This window comes from Oncorhynchus masou, unplaced genomic scaffold (genome assembly GCF_036934945.1).
Source record: "Oncorhynchus masou masou isolate Uvic2021 unplaced genomic scaffold, UVic_Omas_1.1 unplaced_scaffold_3812, whole genome shotgun sequence".
NCBI classification, from domain to species: Eukaryota; Metazoa; Chordata; class Actinopteri; order Salmoniformes; family Salmonidae; genus Oncorhynchus; species Oncorhynchus masou.
Genome location: NW_027010214.1, coordinates 1 through 21751, shown reverse-complemented (window position 1 = coordinate 21751; position 21751 = coordinate 1). Strand labels below are relative to the sequence as shown.

At 47.6% G+C, this 21751-nt stretch overlaps 1 long non-coding RNA gene across 1 annotated transcript in view; it reads left to right on the top strand.

Annotated features, from left to right (window-relative positions):
* The window catches only part of LOC135534688 (uncharacterized), a 29679-nt gene extending 11615 nt beyond the window's left edge, over window positions 1–18064 (top strand). The window contains exons 2-3 of the long non-coding RNA XR_010454725.1: window positions 17702–17827; window positions 17917–18064. This is a non-coding gene — a long non-coding RNA (uncharacterized LOC135534688). The remainder of the gene's footprint in view (window positions 1–17701; window positions 17828–17916) is intronic.
* Window positions 18065–21751: the final 3687 nt, after the last annotated feature.

Sequence of the window (21751 nt, the reverse complement as noted above, 5' to 3'; positions counted from 1 at the left end):
CCTCTAACCCCTCTAACTCTAACCACCCTAACTCTAACCACCCTAAATACTCTAACTCTAACCACCCTAACCACTCTAACTCTAACCACCCTAACCACTCTAACTCTAACCACCCTAACCACACTAAACACTCTAACTCTAACCACCCTAACCACCCTAACCACCCTAACTCTAACCACCCTAACTCTAACCACCCTAACCACTCTAACCTCTCTAACTCTAACCACCCTAACCACTCTAACCACCCTAACCACTCTAACTCTAACCACCCTAACTACTCTAAATCTAACCACCCTAACCACTCTAACTCTAACCACCCTAATTCTAACCACCCTAACCACTCTAACCACTCTAACTCTAACCACCCTAACTCTAACCACCCTAACGCCTCTAACCACCCTAACCACTCTAACCACCCTAACTCTAACCACTCTAACCACCCTAACCCCTCTAACCCCCCTAACTCTAACCACCCTAACCTCTCTAATTCTTACCACCCTAACCACTCTACCTCTAACCACCCTAACTCTAACCACCCTAACCACTCTAACCACTCTAACTCTAACCCCCCTAACCACTCTAACCCCCCTAACCATTCTAACTCTAACCACCCTAACCACCCTAACCCCTCTAACCACCCTAACCACTCTAACTCTAACCACCCTAACCACTCTAACTCTAACCACCCTAACTCTAACCACCCTAACCACCCAAACCACTCTAACCACTCTAACTCTAACCACCCTAACCACCCAAACCACTCTAACCACTCTAACCACCCTAACTCTAACCACCCTAACCACTCTAACCACTCTAACCACTATAACTCTAACCACTCTAGCCACCGTAACCACTCTAACTCTAACCACCCTAACCATCCTAACTCTAACCACCCTAACCCCTCTAACTCTAACCACCCTAAACACTATAACTCTAACCACCTAACCACTCTAACTCGAACCACCCTAACCACTCTAACTCTAACCATCCTAACCACCCTAAATCTAACCACTCTAACCCCTCTAACCACCCTAATCACTCTCTCTAACCACCCTAAACACTCTAACTCTAACCACCCTAACCACTCTAACTCTAACCACCCTAACCACTCTAACTCTAACCACCCTAACCACCCTAATCACTCTCTCTAACCACCCTAAACACTCTAACTCTAACCCCCCTAACCACTCTAACTCTAACCACCCTAACCACTCTAACTCTAACCACCCTAAACACTCTAACTCTAACCACCCTAACCACTCTAACTCTAACCATCCTAACCACCCTAACTCTAACCCCCCTAACCACCCTAACCCCTCTAACTCTAACCACCCTAACCACTCTAACTCTAACCACCCTAACACTAACCACCCTAACCACTCTAACCACTCTAACTCTAACCACCCTAACCACCCAAACCACTCTAACCACTCTAACCACCCTAACCACCTAACTCTAACCACCCTAACTCTAACCACCCTAACCACTCTAACCTCTCTAACTCTAACCACCCTAACCACTCTAACCACCCTAACCACTCTAACTCTAACCACCCTAACTACTCTAAATCTAACCACCCTAACCACTCTAACTCTAACCACCCTAATTCTAACCACCCTAACCACTCTAACCACTCTAACTCTAACCACCCTAACTCTAACCACCCTAACGCCTCTAACCACCCTAACCACTCTAACCACCCTAACTCTAACCACTCTAACCACCCTAACCCCTCTAACCCCCTAACTCTAACCACCCTAACCACTCTAATTCTTACCACCCTAACCACTCTACCTCTAACCACCCTAACTCTAACCACCCTAACCACTCTAACCACTCTAACTCTAACCCCCTAACCACTCTAACCCCCCTAACCATTCTAACTCTAACCACCCTAACCACCCTAACCCCTCTAACCACCCTAACCACTCTAACTCTAACCACCCTAACCACTCTAACTCTAACCACCCTAACTCTAACCACCCTAACCACCCAAACCACTCTAACCACTCTAACTCTAACCACCCTAACCACCCAAACCACTCTAACCCCTCCAACCACCCTAACTCTAACCACCCTAACCACTCTAACCACTCTAACCACTATAACTCTAACCACTCTAGCCACCGTAACCACTCTAACTCTAACCACCCTAACCATCCTAACTCTAACCACCCTAACCCCTCTAACTCTAACCACCCTAAACACTATAACTCTAACCACCCTAACCACTCTAACTCGAACCACCCTAACCACTCTAACTCTAACCATCCTAACCACCCTAAATCTAACCACTCTAACCCCTCTAACCACCCTAATCACTCTCTCTAACCACCCTAAACACTCTAACTCTAACCACCCTAACCACTCTAACTCTAACCACCCTAACCACTCTAACTCTAACCACCCTAACCACCTAATCACTCTCTCTAACCACCCTAAACAGTCTAACTCTAACCCCCCTAACCACTCTAACTCTAACCACCCTAACCACTCTAACTCTAACCACCTAACCACTCTAACTCTAACCATCCTAACCACCCTAACTCTAACCACCCTAACCACTCTAGCCACTCTAACTCTAACCACCCTAACCACTCTAACTCTAACCATCCTAACCACCTTAACTCTAACCACCCTAACCACTCTAGCCACTCTAAATCTAACCACCCTAACTCTAACCACCCTAACCCCTCTAACCACCCTAACCACTCTAACCACCCTAACCCCTCTAACCACCCTAACCACTCTAACTCTAACACCCCTAATCACTCTAACCACCCTAAACACTCTAACTCTAACCCCCCTAACCACCCTAACCCCTCAAACTCTAACCACCCTAACTCTAACCACCCTAACCACTCTAACTCTAACCACCCTAACTCTAACCACCCTAACCACTCTAACCACTCTAACTCTAACCACCCTAACCACCCAAACCACTCTAACCACTCTAACCACCCTAACCCCTCTAACCACCCTACCCACTCTAACTCTAACCACCCTAACCACTCTAACCACTCTAACCACTATAACTCTAACCACCCTAACCACCCAAACCACTCTAACCACTCTAACCACTCTAACCACCCTAACCCCCCTAACCACTCTAGCCACTCTAACTCTAACCACCCTAACCACTCTAACTCTAACCACCCTAACCACTCTAACTCTAACCATCCTAACCACCCTAACTCTAACCACTCTAGCCACTCTAAATCTAACCACCCTAACTCTAACCACCCTAACCCCTCTAACCACCCTAACCACTCTAACCACCCTAACCCCTCTAACCACCCTAACCACTCTAACTCTAACACCCCTAATCACTCTAACCACCCTAAACACTCTAACTCTAACCCCCCTAACCACCCTAACCCCTCTAACTCTAACCACCCTAACTCTAACCACCCTAACCACTCTAACTCTAACCACCCTAACTCTAACCACCCTAACCACTCTAACCACTCTAACTCTAACCACCCTAACCACCCAAACCACTCTAACCACTCTAACCACCCTAACCCCTCTAACCACCCTAACCACTCTAACTCTAACCACCCTAACCACTCTAACCACTCTAACCACTATAACTCTAACCACTCTAACCACCCTAACCCCTCTAACCACCCTAACTCTAACCACCCTAACCACTCTAACCACTCTAACCACTATAACTCTAACCACTCTAACCACCCTAACCCCTCTAACCACCCTAACTCTAACCACCCAAAACACTCTAACTCTAACCACCCTAACTCTAACCACCCTAACCCCTCTAACCACCCTAACCACTCTAACTCTAACACCCCTAATCACTCTAACCACCCTAAACACTCTAACTCTAACCACCCTAACCACTATAACTCTAACCACCTAACCACTCTAACTCGAACCACCTAACCACTCTAACTCTAACCATCCTAACCACCCTAAATCTAACCACTCTAACCCCTCTAACCACCCTAATCACTCTCTCTAACCACCCTAACCACTCTAACTCTAACCACCCTAACCACTCTAACTCTAACCACCCTAACCACTCTAACTCTAACCACCCTAACTCTAACCACCCTAACCACTCTAACTCTAACCACCCTAAACACTCTAACTCTAACCACTCTAACTCTAACCACCCTAACCACTCTAACTCTAACCATCCTAACCACCCTAACTCTAACCACCCTAACCCCTCTAACCACCCTAACCACTCTAACCACCCTAACCCCTCTAACCACCCTAACTCTAACCCCTAACCACCCTAACCCCTCTAACCACCCTAACTCTAACCACCCTAACCACTCTAACTCTTACCACTCTAACCACCCTAACCACTCTAACTCTAAGCCCCTAACCACTCTAATCACCCTAACCACTCTAACTCTAACCCCCCTAACCACTCTAACCACCCTAACCACTCTAACCCCCTTTCCACTCTAACCACCTAACCACTCTAACTCTAACCACTCTAACCAGCCTAACCCCTCTAACCACCCTAACCACTCTAACTCTAACCCCCTAACCACCCTGACCCCTCTAACCCCTCTAACTCTAACCACCCTAACTCTAACCACCCTAAATACTCTAACTCTAACCACCCTAACCACTCTAACCTAACCACCCTAACCACTCTAACTCTAACCACCCTAACCACACTAAACACTCTAACTCTAACCACCCTAACCACCCTAACTCTAACCACCCTAACCACTCTAACCTCTCTAACTCTAACCACCCTAACCACTCTAACCACCCTAACCACTCTAACTCTAACCACCCTAACTACTCTAAATCTAACCACCCTAACCACTCTAACTCTAACCACCCTAATTCTAACCACCCTAACCACTCTAACCACTCTAACTCTAACCACCCTAACTCTAACCACCCTAACGCCTCTAACCACCCTAACCACTCTAACCACCCTAACTCTAACCACTCTAACCACCCTAACCCCTCTAACCCCCCTAACTCTAACCACCCTAACCACTCTAATTCTTACCACCCTAACCACTCTACCTCTAACCACCCAAACTCTAACCACCTAACCACCCTAACTCTAACCACCCTAACCACTCTAACCACTCTAACTCTAACCAACCACTCTAACCCCCCTAACCATTCTAACTCTAACCACCCTAACCACCTAACCCCTCTAACCACCTAACCACTCTAACTCTAACCACCCTAACCACTCTAACTCTAACCACCCTAACTCTAACCACCCCACCCAAACCACTCTAACCACTCTAACTCTAACCACCCTAACCACCCAAACCACTCTAACCACTCTAACCACCCTAACTCTAACCACCCTAACCACTCTAACTCTAAACACAAAACCACTCTAACTCTAACCACTCTAACCACCCTAACCCCTCCAACCACCCTAACTCTAACCACCCTAACCACTCTAACCACTCTAACCACCCTAATCACTCTCTCTAACCACCCTAAACACTCTAACTCTAACCACCCTAACCACTCTAACTCTAACCACCCTAACCACTCTAACTCTAACCACCCTAACCACCCTAATCACTCTCTCTAACCACCCTAAACACTCTAACTCTAACCCCCCTAACCACTCTAACTCTAACCACCCTAACCACTCTAACTCTAACCACCCTAACCACCCTAATCACTCTCTCTAACCACCCTAAACACTCTAACTCTAACCCCCCTAACCACCCTAATTCTAACCACCCTAACCACTCTAACCACTCTAACTCTAACCACCCTAACTCTAACCACCCTAACGCCTCTAACCACCCTAACCACTCTAACCACCCTAACTCTAACCACTCTAACCACCCTAACCCCTCTAACCCCTAACTCTAACCACCCTAACCTCTCTAATTCTTACCACCCTAACCACTCTACCTCTAACCACCCTAACTCTAACCACCCTAACCACTCTAACCACTCTACCTCTAACCCCCTAACCACTCTAACCCCCCTAACCATTCTAACCTAACCACCCTAACCACCAACCCCTCTAACCACCCTAACCACTCTAACTCTAACCACCTAACCACTCTAACTCTAACCACCCTAACTCTAACCACCCTAACCACCCAAACCACTCTAACCACTCTAACTCTAACCACCCTAACCACCCAAACCACTCTAACCACTCTAACCACCCTAACTCTAACCACCCTAACCACTCTAACCACTCTAACCACTATAACTCTAACCACTCTAGCCACCGTAACCACTCTAACTCTAACCACCCTAACCATCCTAACTCTAACCACCCTAACCCCTCTAACTCTAACCACCCTAAACACTATAACTCTAACCACCCTAACCACTCTAACTCGAACCACCCTAACCACTCTAACTCTAACCATCTAACCACCCTAAATCTAACCACTCTAACCCCTAACCACCCTAATCACTCTCTCTAACCACCCTAAACACTCTAACTCTAACCACCCTAACCACTCTAACTCTAACCACCCTAACCACTCTAACTCTAACCACCCTAACCACCCTAATCACTCTCTCTAACCACCCTAAACACTCTAACTCTAACCCCCTAACCACTCTAACTCTAACCACCCTAACCACTCTAACTCTAACCACCCTAAACACTCTAACTCTAACCACCCTAACCACTCTAACTCTAACCATCCTAACCACCCTAACTCTAACCCCCTAACCACCCTAACCCCTCTAACTCTAACCACCCTAACCACTCTAACTCTAACCACCCTAACACTAACCACCCTAACCACTCTAACCACTCTAACTCTAACCACCCTAACCACCCAAACCACTCTAACCACTCTAACCACCCTAACCACCCTAACTCTAACCACCCTAACTCTAACCACCTAACCACTCTAACCTCTCTAACTCTAACCACCCTAACCACTCTAACCACCCTAACCACTCTAACTCTAACCACCCTAACTACTCTAAATCTAACCACCCTAACCACTCTAACTCTAACCACCCTAATTCTAACCACCCTAACCACTCTAACCACTCTAACTCTAACCACCCTAACTCTAACCACCCTAACGCCTCTAACCACCCTAACCACTCTAACCACCCTAACTCTAACCACTCTAACCACCCTAACCCCTCTAACCCCCTAACTCTAACCACCCTAACCACTCTAATTCTTACCACCCTAACCACTCTACCTCTAACCACCCTAACTCTAACCACCCTAACCACTCTAACCACTCTAACTCTAACCCCCCTAACCACTCTAACCCCTAACCATTCTAACTCTAACCACCCTAACCACCCTAACCCTCTAACCACCCTAACCACTCTAACTCTAACCACCCTAACCACTCTAACTCTAACCACCCTAACTCTAACCACCCTAACCACCCAAACCACTCTAACCACTCTAACTCTAACCACCCTAACCACCCAAACCACTCTAACCCCTCCAACCACCCTAACTCTAACCACCCTAACCACTCTAACCACTCTAACCACTATAACTCTAACCACTCTAGCCACCGTAACCACTCTAACTCTAACCACCCTAACCATCCTAACTCTAACCACCCTAACCCCTCTAACTCTAACCACCCTAAACACTATAACTCTAACCACCCTAACCACTCTAACTCGAACCACCCTAACCACTCTAACTCTAACCATCCTAACCACCCTAAATCTAACCACTCTAACCCCTCTAACCACCCTAATCACTCTCTCTAACCACCCTAAACACTCTAACTCTAACCACCCTAACCACTCTAACTCTAACCACCCTAACCACTCTAACTCTAACCACCCTAACCACCCTAATCACTCTCTCTAACCACCCTAAACAGTCTAACTCTAACCCCCCTAACCACTCTAACTCTAACCACCCTAACCACTCTAACTCTAACCACCCTAACCACTCTAACTCTAACCATCCTAACCACCCTAACTCTAACCACCCTAACCACTCTAGCCACTCTAACTCTAACCACCCTAACCACTCTAACTCTAACCATCCTAACCACCTTAACTCTAACCACCCTAACCACTCTAGCCACTCTAAATCTAACCACCCTAACTCTAACCACCCTAACCCCTCTAACCACCCTAACCACTCTAACCACCCTAACCCCTCTAACCACCCTAACCACTCTAACTCTAACACCCCTAATCACTCTAACCACCCTAAACACTCTAACTCTAACCCCCCTAACCACCCTAACCCCTCAAACTCTAACCACCCTAACTCTAACCACCCTAACCACTCTAACTCTAACCACCCTAACTCTAACCACCCTAACCACTCTAACCACTCTAACTCTAACCACCCTAACCACCCAAACCACTCTAACCACTCTAACCACCCTAACCCCTCTAACCACCCTACCCACTCTAACTCTAACCACCCTAACCACTCTAACCACTCTAACCACTATAACTCTAACCACCCTAACCACCCAAACCACTCTAACCACTCTAACCACTCTAACCACCCTAACCCCTAACCACTCTAGCCACTCTAACTCTAACCACCCTAACCACTCTAACTCTAACCACCCTAACCACTCTAACTCTAACCATCCTAACCACCCTAACTCTAACCACTCTAGCCACTCTAAATCTAACCACCCTAACTCTAACCACCCTAACCCCTCTAACCACCCTAACCACTCTAACCACCCTAACCCCTCTAACCACCCTAACCACTCTAACTCTAACACCCCTAATCACTCTAACCACCCTAAACACTCTAACTCTAACCCCCCTAACCACCCTAACCCCTCTAACTCTAACCACCCTAACTCTAACCACCCTAACCACTCTAACTCTAACCACCCTAACTCTAACCACCCTAACCACTCTAACCACTCTAACTCTAACCACCCTAACCACCCAAACCACTCTAACCACTCTAACCACCCTAACCCCTCTAACCACCCTAACCACTCTAACTCTAACCACCCTAACCACTCTAACCACTCTAACCACTATAACTCTAACCACTCTAACCACCCTAACCCCTCTAACCACCCTAACTCTAACCACCCTAACCACTCTAACCACTCTAACCACTATAACTCTAACCACTCTAACCACCCTAACCCCTCTAACCACCCTAACTCTAACCACCCAAAACACTCTAACTCTAACCACCCTAACTCTAACCACCCTAACCCCTCTAACCACCTAACCACTCTAACTCTAACACCCCTAATCACTCTAACCACCCTAAACACTCTAACTCTAACCACCCTAACCACTATAACTCTAACCACCCTAACCACTCTAACTCGAACCACCCTAACCACTCTAACTCTAACCATCCTAACCACCCTAAATCTAACCACTCTAACCCCTCTAACCACCCTAATCACTCTCTCTAACCACCCTAACCACTCTAACTCTAACCACCCTAACCACTCTAACTCTAACCACCCTAACCACTCTAACTCTAACCACCCTAACTCTAACCACCCTAACCACTCTAACTCTAACCACCCTAAACACTCTAACTCTAACCACTCTAACTCTAACCACCCTAACCACTCTAACTCTAACCATCCTAACCACCCTAACTCTAACCACCCTAACCCCTCTAACCACCCTAACCACTCTAACCACCCTAACCCCTCTAACCACCCTAACTCTAACCCCCCTAACCACCCTAACCCTCTAACCACCCTAACTCTAACCACCCTAACCACTCTAACTCTTACCACTCTAACCACCCTAACCACTCTAACTCTAAGCCCCTAACCACTCTAATCACCCTAACCACTCTAACCTAACCCCCTAACCACTCTAACCACCCTAACCACTCTAACCCCCTTTCCACTCTAACCACCCTAACCACTCTAACTCTAACCACTCTAACCACCCTAACCCCTCTAACCACCCTAACCACTCTAACTCTAACCCCCCTAACCACCCTAACCCCTCTAACCCCTCGAAATCAAACCACCCAAACGCTAACCACCCTAAATACTCTAACTCTAACCACCCTAACCACTCTAACTCTAACCACCCTAACCACTCTAACTCTAACCACCCTAACCACACTAAACACTCTAACTCTAACCACCCTAACCACCCTAACTCTAACCACCCTAACCACTCTAACCTCTCTAACTCTAACCACCCTAACCACTCTAACCACCCTAACCACTCTAACTCTAACCACCCTAACTACTCTAAATCTAACCACCCTAACCACTCTAACTCTAACCACCCTAATTCTAACCACCCTAACCACTCTAACCACTCTAACTCTAACCACCCTAACTCTAACCACCCTAACGCCTCTAACCACCCTAACCACTCTAACCACCCTAACTCTAACCACTCTAACCACCCTAACCCTCTAACCCCTAACTCTAACCACCCTAACCACTCTAATTCTTACCACCCTAACCACTCTACCTCTAACCACCCAAACTCTAACCACCCTAACCACCCTAACTCTAACCACCTAACCACTCTAACCACTCTAACTCTAACCCCCCCTAACCACTCTAACCCCCCTAACCATTCTAACTCTAACCACCTAACCACCCTAACCCCTCTAACCACCTAACCACTCTAACTCTAACCACCCTAACCACTCTAACTCTAACCACCCTAACTCTAACCACCCTAACCACCCAAACCACTCTAACCACTCTAACTCTAACCACCCTAACCACCCAAACCACTCTAACCACTCTAACCACCCTAACTCTAACCACCCTAACCACTCTAACTCTAAACACAAAACCACTCTAACTCTAACCACTCTAACCACCTAACCCCTCCAACCACCTAACTCTAACCACCCTAACCACTCTAACCACTCTAACCACCCTAATCACTCTCTCTAACCACCCTAAACACTCTAACTCTAACCACCCTAACCACTCTAACTCTAACCACCCTAACCACTCTAACTCTAACCACCCTAACCACCCTAATCACTCTCTCTAACCACCCTAAACACTCTAACTCTAACCCCCCTAACCACTCTAACTCTAACCACCCTAACCACTCTAACTCTAACCACCCTAAACACTCTAACTCTAACCACCCTAACCACTCTAACTCTAACCATCCTAACCACCCTAACTCTAACCCCCTAACCACCCTAACCCCTCTAACTCTAACCACCCTAACCACTCTAACTCTAACCACCCTAACTCTAACCACCCTAACCACTCTAACCACTCTAACTCTAACCACCCTAACCACCCAAACCACTCTAACCACTCTAACCACCCTAACCCCTCTAACCACCCTAACCACTCTAACTCTAACCACCCTAACCACTCTAACCACTCTAACCACCCTAACCCCTCTAACTCTAACCACCCTAACCACTCTAACTCTAACCACCCTAACCACCCAAACCACTCTAACCACCCTAACCCCTCTAACCACCTAACCACTCTAACTCTAACCACCCTAACCACTCTAACCACTCTAACCACTATAACTCTAACCACCCTAACCCCTCTAACCACCCTAACTCTAACCACCCAAAACACTCTAACTCTAACCACCCTAACTCTAACCACCCTAACCCCTCTAACCACTCTAACTCTAACCACCCTAACCACTCTAACTCTAACCATCCTAACCACCCTAACTCTAACCACCCTAACCACTCTAGCCACTCTAAATCTAACCACCCTAACTCTAACCACCCTAACCCCTCTAACCACCCTAACCACTCTAACCACCCTAACCCCTCTAACCACCCTAACCACTCTAACTCTAACACCCCTAATCACTCTAACCACCCTAAACACTCTAACTCTAACCCCCCTAACCACCCTAACCCCTCAAACTCTAACCACCCTAACTCTAACCACCCTAACCACTCTAACTCTAACCACCCTAACTCTAACCACCCTAACCACCCAAACCACTCTAACCACTCTAACCACCCTACCCACTCTAACTCTAACCACCCTAACCACTCTAACCACTCTAACCACTATAACTCTAACCACCCTAACCACCCAAACCACTCTAACCACTCTAACCACTCTAACCACCCTAACCCCCCTAACCACTCTAGCCACTCTAACTCTAACCACCCTAACCACTCTAACTCTAACCACCCTAACCACTCTAACTCTAACCATCCTAACCACCCTAACTCTAACCACTCTAGCCACTCTAAATCTAACCACCCTAACTCTAACCACCCTAACCCCTCTAACCACCCTAACCACTCTAACCACCCTAACCCCTCTAACCACCCTAACCACTCTAACTCTAACACCCCTAATCACTCTAACCACCCTAAACACTCTAACTCTAACCCCCTAACCACCCTAACCCCTCTAACTCTAACCACCCTAACTCTAACCACCCTAACCACTCTAACTCTAACCACCCTAACTCTAACCACCCTAACCACTCTAACCACTCTAACTCTAACCACCCTAACCACCCAAACCACTCTAACCACTCTAACCACCCTAACCCCTCTAACCACCCTAACCACTCTAACTCTAACCACCCTAACCACTCTAACCACTCTAACCACTATAACTCTAACCACTCTAACCACCCTAACCCCTCTAACCACCCTAACTCTAACCACCCTAACCACTCTAACCACCCAAACCACTCTAACCACTCTAACCACTCTAACCACCCTAACCCCTCTAACCACCCTAACTCTAACCACCCTAACCACTCTAACCACTCTAACCACTATAACTCTAACCACTCTAACCACCCTAACCCCTCTAACCACCCTAACTCTAACCACCCAAAACACTCTAACTCTAACCACCCTAACTCTAACCACCCTAACCCCTCTAACCACCCTAACCACTCTAACTCTAACACCCCTAATCACTCTAACCACCCTAAACACTCTAACTCTAACCCCTAACCCTCTAACTCTAACCACCCTAACTCTAACCACCCTAAACACTATAACTCTAACCACCCTAACTCTAACCACCTAACCACTCTAACTCTTACCACTCTAACCACCCTAACCACTCTACCTCTAAGCCCCTAACCACTCTAATCACCCTAACCACTCTAACTCTAACCCCCCTAACCACTCTAACCACCCTAACCACTCTAACCCCCCTTTCCACTCTAACCACCCTAACCACTCTAACTCTAACCACTCTAACCACCCTAACCCCTCTAACCACCCTAACCACTCTAACTCTAACCCCCCTAACCACCCTAACCCTCTAACTCTAACCACCCTAACTCTAACCACCCTAACCACTCTAACTCTAACCACCCTAACCACTCTAACTCTAACCACCCTAACCACACTAAACACTCTAACTCTAACCACCCTAACTCTAACCACCCTAAACACCCTAACTCTAACCCCCCTAACCACCCTAACCTCTCTAACTCTAACCACCCTAACCACTCTAACCACCCTAACCACTCTAACTCTAACCACCCTAACTACTCTAAATCTAACCACCCTAACCACTCTAACTCTAACCACCCTAATTCTAACCACCCTAACCACTCTAACCACTCTAACTCTAACCACCTAACTCTAACCACCCTAACGCCTCTAACCACCCTAACCACTCTAACCACCCTAAACACTTTAACTCTAACCACCCTAACCCCTCTAACCACCCTAACTCTAACCACCTAACCACTCTAATTCTTACCACCCTAACCACTCTACCTCTAACCACCCTAACTCTAACCACCCTAACCACCCTAACTCTAACCACCCTAACCCCTCTAACCACCCTAACCACTCTAACCACTCTAACTCTAACCCCCCTAACCACTCTAACCCCCTAACCATTCTAACTCTAACCACCCTAACCCTCTAACCACCCTAACCACTCTAACCACTCTAACTCTAACCACCCTAACTCTAACCACCATAACCACTCTAACCACTCTAACTCTAACCACCTAACCACCCAAACCACTCTAACCACTCTAACCCCTCTAACCACTCTAACTCTAACCACCCTAACCACTCTAACCACTCTAACCACTATAACTCTAACCACTCTAACCACCCTAACCCTCTAACCACCTAACTCTAACCACCCAAAACACTCTAACTCTAACCACCCTAACCACTCTAACTCTAACCACAAAACCACTCTAACTCTAACCACTCTAACCATCCTAACCCCTCCAACCACCCTAACTCTAACCACCCTAACCACTCTAACCACTCTAACCACTATAACTCTAACCACTCTAGCCACCCTAACCACTCTAACTCTAACCACCCTAACTCTAACCACCCTAACCACTCTAACTCTAACCACCCTAAACACTATAACTCTAACCACCTAATCACTCTAACTCTAACCATCCTAACCACCCTAAATCTAACCACTCTAACCCCTCTAACCACCCTAATCACTCTCTCTAACCACCCTAAACACTCTAACTCTAACCACCTAACCACTCTAACCACCCTAACCACTCTAACCACTATAACTCTAACCACCCTAACCCCTCTAACTCTAACCACCCTAACCACTCTAACCACTCTAACCACCCTAACTCTAACCACCCTAACCACTCTAACTCTAACCACCCTAACCATCCTAACTCTAACCACCCAAACCACCCTAACCACTCTAACTCTAACCCCCCTAACCACCCTAACCACTTTAACTCTCCTAACCACTCTAACCCCCCTAACCATTCTAACTCTAACCACCCTAAACACTATAACTCTAACCACCTAACTCTAACCACCTAACCACTCTAACTCTTACCACTCTAACCACCCTAACCACTCTAACTCTAAGCCCCCTAACCACTCTAATCACCCTAACCACTCTAACTCTAACCCCCTAACCACTCTAACCACCCTAACCACTCTAACCCCTTTCCACTCTAACCACCCTAACCACTCTAACTCTAACCACTCTAACCACCCTAACCCCTCTAACCACCCTAACCACTCTAACTCTAACCCCCTAACCACCCTAACCACCCTAACCCCTCTAACTCTAACCACCCTAACTCTAACCACCCTAACCACTCTAACTCTAACCACCTAACCACTCTAACTCTAACCACCCTAACCACACTAAACACTCTAACTCTAACCACCCTAACTCTAACCACCCTAAACACCCTAACTCTAACCCCCCTAACCACCCTAACCTCTAACTCTAACCACCCTAACCACTCTAACCACCCTAACCACTCTAACTCTAACCACCCTAACTACTCTAAATCTAACCACCTAACCACTCTAACTCTAACCACCCTAATTCTAACCACCCTAACCACTCTAACCACTCTAACTCTAACCACCCTAACTCTAACCACCCTAACGCCTCTAACCACCCTAACCACTCTAACCACCCTAAACACTTTAACTCTAACCACCCTAACCCCCTCTAACCACCCTAACTCTAACCACCCTAACCACTCTAATTCTTACCACCCTAACCACTCTACCTCTAACCACCCTAACTCTAACCACCCTAACCACCTAACTCTAACCACCCTAACCCCTCTAACCACCCTAACCACTCTAACCACTCTAACTCTAACCCCCCTAACCACTCTAACCCCTAACCATTCTAACTCTAACCACCCTAACCCCTCTAACCACCCTAACCACTCTAACCACTCTAACTCTAACCACCCTAACTCTAACCACCATAACCACTCTAACCACTCTAACTCTAACCACCCTAACCACCCAAACCACTCTAACCACTCTAACCCCTCTAACCACTCTAACTCTAACCACCCTAACCACTCTAACCACTCTAACCACTATAACTCTAACCACTCTAACCACCCTAACCCCTCTAACCACCCTAACTCTAACCACCCAAAACACTCTAACTCTAACCACCCTAACCACTCTAACTCTAACCACAAAACCACTCTAACTCTAACCACTCTAACCATCCTAACCCCTCCAACCACCTAACTCTAACCACCCTAACCACTCTAACCACTCTAACCACTATAACTCTAACCACTCTAGCCACCCTAACCACTCTAACTCTAACCACCCTAACTCTAACCACCCTAACCACTCTAACTCTAACCACCCTAAACACTATAACTCTAACCACCCTAATCACTCTAACTCTAACCATCCTAACCACCCTAAATCTAACCACTCTAACCCCTCTAACCACCCTAATCACTCTCTCTAACCACCCTAAACACTCTAACTCTAACCACCCTAACCACTCTAACCACCCTAACCACTCTAACCACTATAACTCTAACCACCCTAACCCCTCTAACTCTAACCACCCTAACCACTCTAACCACTCTAACCACCCTAACTCTAACCACCCTAACCACTCTAACTCTAACCACCCTAACCATCCTAACTCTAACCACCCAAACCACCCTAACCACTCTAACTCTAACCCCCTAACCACCCTAACCACTTTAACTCTCCTAACCACTCTAACCCCCCTAACCATTCTAACTCTAACCACCCTAACCACTAACCACCCTAACTCTAACCACCCTAACTCTAACCACCCTAACCACTCTAACTCTAACCCCCTAACCACTCTAACTCTAACCACCTAATCACTCTAACTCTAACCACCCTAACCATTCTAACCACTCTAACTCTTACCCCTAGCCACTCTAACTCTAACCACCCTAACCCCCTAACCACTCTAACTCTATCCACCCTAAACACTCTAACTCTAACCACCCTAACCACTCTAACTCTAACCACCCTAACCACTCTAACCACCCTAACCACTCTAACTCTAACCACTCTAACCACCCTAACCACTCTAACTCTAACCACCCTAACCACACTAACTCTAACCACCCTAACCACCCTAACTCTAACCACACTAACTCTAACCACCCTAAACACTCTAACTCTAACCCCCTAACCCCTCTAACTCTAACCACCCTAAACACTATAACTCTAACCACCCTAACCACTCTAACTCTAACCACCCTAACCACCCTAACCACTCTAACTCTTACCACTCTAACCACCCTAGCCACTCTAACCACCCTACCCACTCTAACTCTAACCCCCCTAACCACTCTAACCCCCCTTTCCACCCTAGCCACTCTAACCCCCCTAACCACTCTAACCCCTTTCCACTCTAACCACTCTAACCACCCTAACCACCCTAACTCTAACCACCCTAACTCTAACCACCCTAACTCTAACCACCCTAACCACCCTAACTCTTACCACTCTAACCACCCTAACCCCTCTGACTCTAACCACACTAACCACCCTAACTCTAACCACCCTAACCACTCTAACTCTTACCACTCTAACCACCCTAACCCCCTCTGACTCTAACCACCCTAACCACCCTAACTCTAACCACCCTAACCACCCTAACTCTAACCACCCTAACCACTCTAACTCTTACCCCTCTAACCACTCTAACTCTAACCCCCTAACCACTCTAACCCCTCTAACCACCCTAACCACTCTAACCACCCTAACTCTAACCCCCCTAACTACTCTAACCACTCTAACTCTAACCCCCTAACCACTCTAACTCTAACCACCCTAACCACTCTAACCCCCTAACCACTCTAACTCTAACCACTCTAACTCTAACCACCCTAACCACTCTAACTCTAACCACCCTAACCCCTCTTACCACCGTAACCACTCTAATTCTAACCACCCTAACCACTCTAACCATAACCACCCTAACCACTCTAACTCTAACCACCCTAACCACCCTAACTCTAACCACCCTAACCACCCGAATATAACATATATTGTATAGAATAATATGATGTTCAATCCTAGGTGAGGAACAACCCTAAGCGTTCGTGTCAGTTTAACCGTTCCACTCTAGAGGAGTGTTCTGGGATCACAGACCGGACCTACGGTTACCAGAAGGGACAACCCTGTGTTCTCATCAAACTGAACCGGGTAAACACACACACACCCCCACACCATCACACATACACACTCACCTGCTAACCCCCTGGTAAACCTTGACCTCCAACCTCTGTCCTCAGGTGATCGGGATGCTTCCAGGGAAGGACGGCCAATCTCCCTATGTCACCTGTGGAGCCAAGGTCAGGCTGGCTATGTCAACCTACTGTCACTGCTATGTCACCCTACTGTCACTGCTATGTCACCCTTATGTATTGTCGGAACTCTCTTCATCATGTGTTTCACTCATCTTTACCTTTTAATGTCATCATTCCGTCTCTCTCCATCTCTCTCTCTCTCTGTGTGTTTTTGTCTTTCATCCCTCCATTATCAGAGATATAAAGTGGGGCAAGATGAATGGGTAAGACTGACCTGGAAAATGATAGATAGACAACTTCAGAAAGTATTTACAGGCCTTAGCAAATGTATTATCAGTAGTTGATCCTAGGTCCTGGCAGCGTTGTGCAGACTCAGGACAACTGAGCTTTGGAGGAATACGCAGATTTAAAGAAGAGTCCGTAATTTGCTTTCTAATGATCATGATCTTTTCCTCAAAGAAGTTCATGAATATATCACTGCTGAAGTGAAAGCCATCCTGCTTTTTATCAAATCAAATCAAATTTATTTTGTCACATACACATGGTTAGCAGATGCTAATGCGAGTGTAGCGAAATGCTTGTGCTTCTAGTTCCGACAATGCAGTAATAACCAACAAGTAATCTAACTAACAATTCCAAAACTACTACCTTATAGAGACAAGTGTAAGGGGATAAAGAATATGTACATAAAGATATATGAATGAGTGATGGTGCAGAGCAGCATAGGCAAGATACAGTAGATGGTATCGAGTACAGTATATTAAGATATGAGATGAGTATGTAAACAAGTGGCATAGTTAAAGTGGTTAGTGATACAGATGGTATAAGGATGCAGTAGATGATAGGGAGTACAGTATATACAGAAGTATGAGATGAATAATGTAGGGTATAAATATTATATAAGGTAGCATTGTTTAAAGTGGCTAGTGATATATTTACATCAATTCCCATCAATTCCCATTATTAAAGTGGCTGGAGTTGAGTCAGTGTCAGTGTGTTGGCAGCAGCCACTCAATGTTAGTGGTGGCTGTTTAACAGTCTGATGGCCTTGAGATAGAAGCTGTTTTTCAGTCTCTCGGTCCCAGCTTTGATGCGCCTGTACTGACCTCGCCTCTGACATAGCGGGGTGAACAGGCAGTGGCTCGAGGAAGTTGTTGTCCTTGATGATCTTTGCAGAGCCTCAAACATCAGGTCGTGTAGGTGTCCTGGAGGGCATGTAGTTTGCCCCCGGTGATGCATTGTGCAGACATCACTACCTCTGAGAGCCTTACGGTTGTGGGCGTGGAGCAGTTGCCGTACTCAGGCGGTGATAGAGCCCGCCAGAATGCTCTCGATTGTGCATCTGTAGAAGTTTGTGAGTGCTTTTGGTGACAAGCCGAATTTCTTCAGCCTCCTGAGGCTGAAGAGGCGCTGCTGCGTTCTTCACGGTGCTGTCTGTGTGAGTGGACCAATTCAGTTTGTCTGTGATGTATGCCGAGGAACTTAAAACTTACTACCCTCTCCACTACTGTTCCATAATTTACATTTACATTTAAGTCATTTAGCAGACGCTCTTATCCAGAGCGACTTACAAATTGGTGAATTCACCTTCTGACATCCAGTGGAACAGCCACTTTACAATAGTGCATCTAAATCATTAAGGGGAGGGGGGTGAGAAGGATTACTTATCCTATCCTAGGTATTCCTTGAAGAGGTGGGGTTTCAGGTGTCTCCGGAAGGTGGTGATTGACTCCGCTGTCCTGGCGTCGTGAGGGAGTTTGTTCCACCATTGGGGGGCCAGAGCAGCGAACAGTTTTGACTGGGCTGAGCGGGAACTGTACTTCCTCAGTGGTAGGGAGGCGAGCAGGCCAGAGGTGGATGAACGCAGTGCCCTTGCTTGGGTGTAGGGCCTGATCAGAGCCTGGAGGTACTGCGGTGCCGTTCCCCTCACAGCTCCGTAGGCAAGCACCATGGTCTTGTAGCGGATGCGAGCTTCAACTGGAAGCCAGTGGAGAGAGCGGAGGAGCGGGGTGACGTGAGAGAACTTGGGAAGGTTGAACACCAGACGGGCTGCGGCGTTCTGGATGAGTTGTAGGGGTTTAATGGCACAGGCAGGGAGCCCAGCCAACAGCGAGTTGCAGTAATCCAGACGGGAGATGACAAGTGCCTGGATTAGGACCTGCGCCGCTTCCTGTGTGAGGCAGGGTCGTACTCTGCGGATGTTGTAGAGCATGAACCTACAGGAACGGGCCACCGCCATGATGTTGGTTGAGAACGACAGGGTGTTGTCCAGGATCACGCCAAGGTTCTTAGCGCTCTGGGAGGAGGACACAATGGAGTTGTCAACCGTGATGGCGAGATCATGGAGCGGGCAGTCCTTCCCCCGGGAGGAAGAGCAGCTCCGTCTTGCCGAGTTCAGCTTGAGGTGGTGATCAGAGTCATCCACACTGATATGTCTGCCAGACATGCAGAGATGCGATTCGCCACCTGGTCATCAGAAAGGGGAAAGGAGAAGATTAATTGTGTGTCGTCTGCATAGCAATGATAGGAGAGACCATGTGAGGTTATGACAGAGCCAAGTGACTTGGTGTATAGCGAGAATAGGAGAGGGGCCTAGAACAGAGCCCTGGGGGACACCAGTGGTGAGCGCGTGGCGAGGAGACAGATTCTCGCCACGCCACCTGGTAGGAGGCGACCTGTCCAGGTAGGACGCAATCAAGCGTGGGCCGCGCCGGGGAGATGCCCAACTCGGAGAGGGTGGAGAGGAGGATCTGATGGTTCACAGTATCGAAGGCAGCGATAGGTCTAGAAGGATGAGAGCAGAGGAGAGAGAGAGTTAGCTTTAGCAGTGCGGAGGAGCGCCTCCGTGATACAGAAGAGCAGTCTCCAGTTGAATGACTAGTCTTGAAACCTGACTGATTGGATCAAGAAGGTCATTCTGAGAGAGATAGCGGGGAGAGCTGGCCAAGGACGGCACGTTCAGAGTTTTGGAGGAGGAGAGAAAAGAAAGGGATACTGGTCTGTAGTTGTTGACATCGGAGGGATCGGTGTAGGCATTTTTCAGAAGGGGGTGCAACTCTCGCTCTCTTGAAGACGGAAGGGGCGTAGCCAGCGGTCAGGGATGGTTGATGAGCGAGGTGAGGTAAGGAGAAGGTCCCGGAGAATGGTCTGGAAGAGAGGAGGGGATAGGGTCAAGCGGGCAGGTTGTTGGGCGGCCGGCCGTCACAAGAAGCGAGATTTCATCTGGAGAGAGAGGGAGAAAGAGGTCAGGCACAGGGGTAGGGCAGTGTGAGCAGAACCAGCGGTGTCGTTTGACTTAGCAAACGAGGATCGGATGTCGTCGACCTTCTTTTCAAAATGGTTGACAGAAGTCATCTGCAGAGAGAGGGAGGGGGGGAGGGGAGGAGGATTCAGGAGGGGAGGAGAAAGGTGGCAAAGAGCTTCCTAGGGTTAGAGGCAGATGTTTGGAATTTAGAGTGGTAGAAAGTGGCTTGCAGCAGAGACAGAGGAGGAAAATGTAGAGAGGAGGGAGTGAAAGGATGCCAGGTCCGCAGGGGAGGCGAGTTTTCCTCCATTTCCGCTCGGCTGCCCGAGCCCTGTTCTGTGAGCTCGCAATGAGTCGTCGAGCCACGGAGGCGGAGGGAGGACCGAGCCGGCCTGGAGGATGGGGGACATAGAGAGTCAAGGATGCAGAAAGGGGGAAGAGGAGGGTTGAGGAGGCAGAATCAGGAGATAGGTTGGAGAAGGTATGAGCAGAGGGAAGAGATGATAGGATGGAAGAGGAGAGAGTAGCGGGAGAGAGAGAGCGAAGGTTGGGACGGCGCGATACCATCCAGTAGGG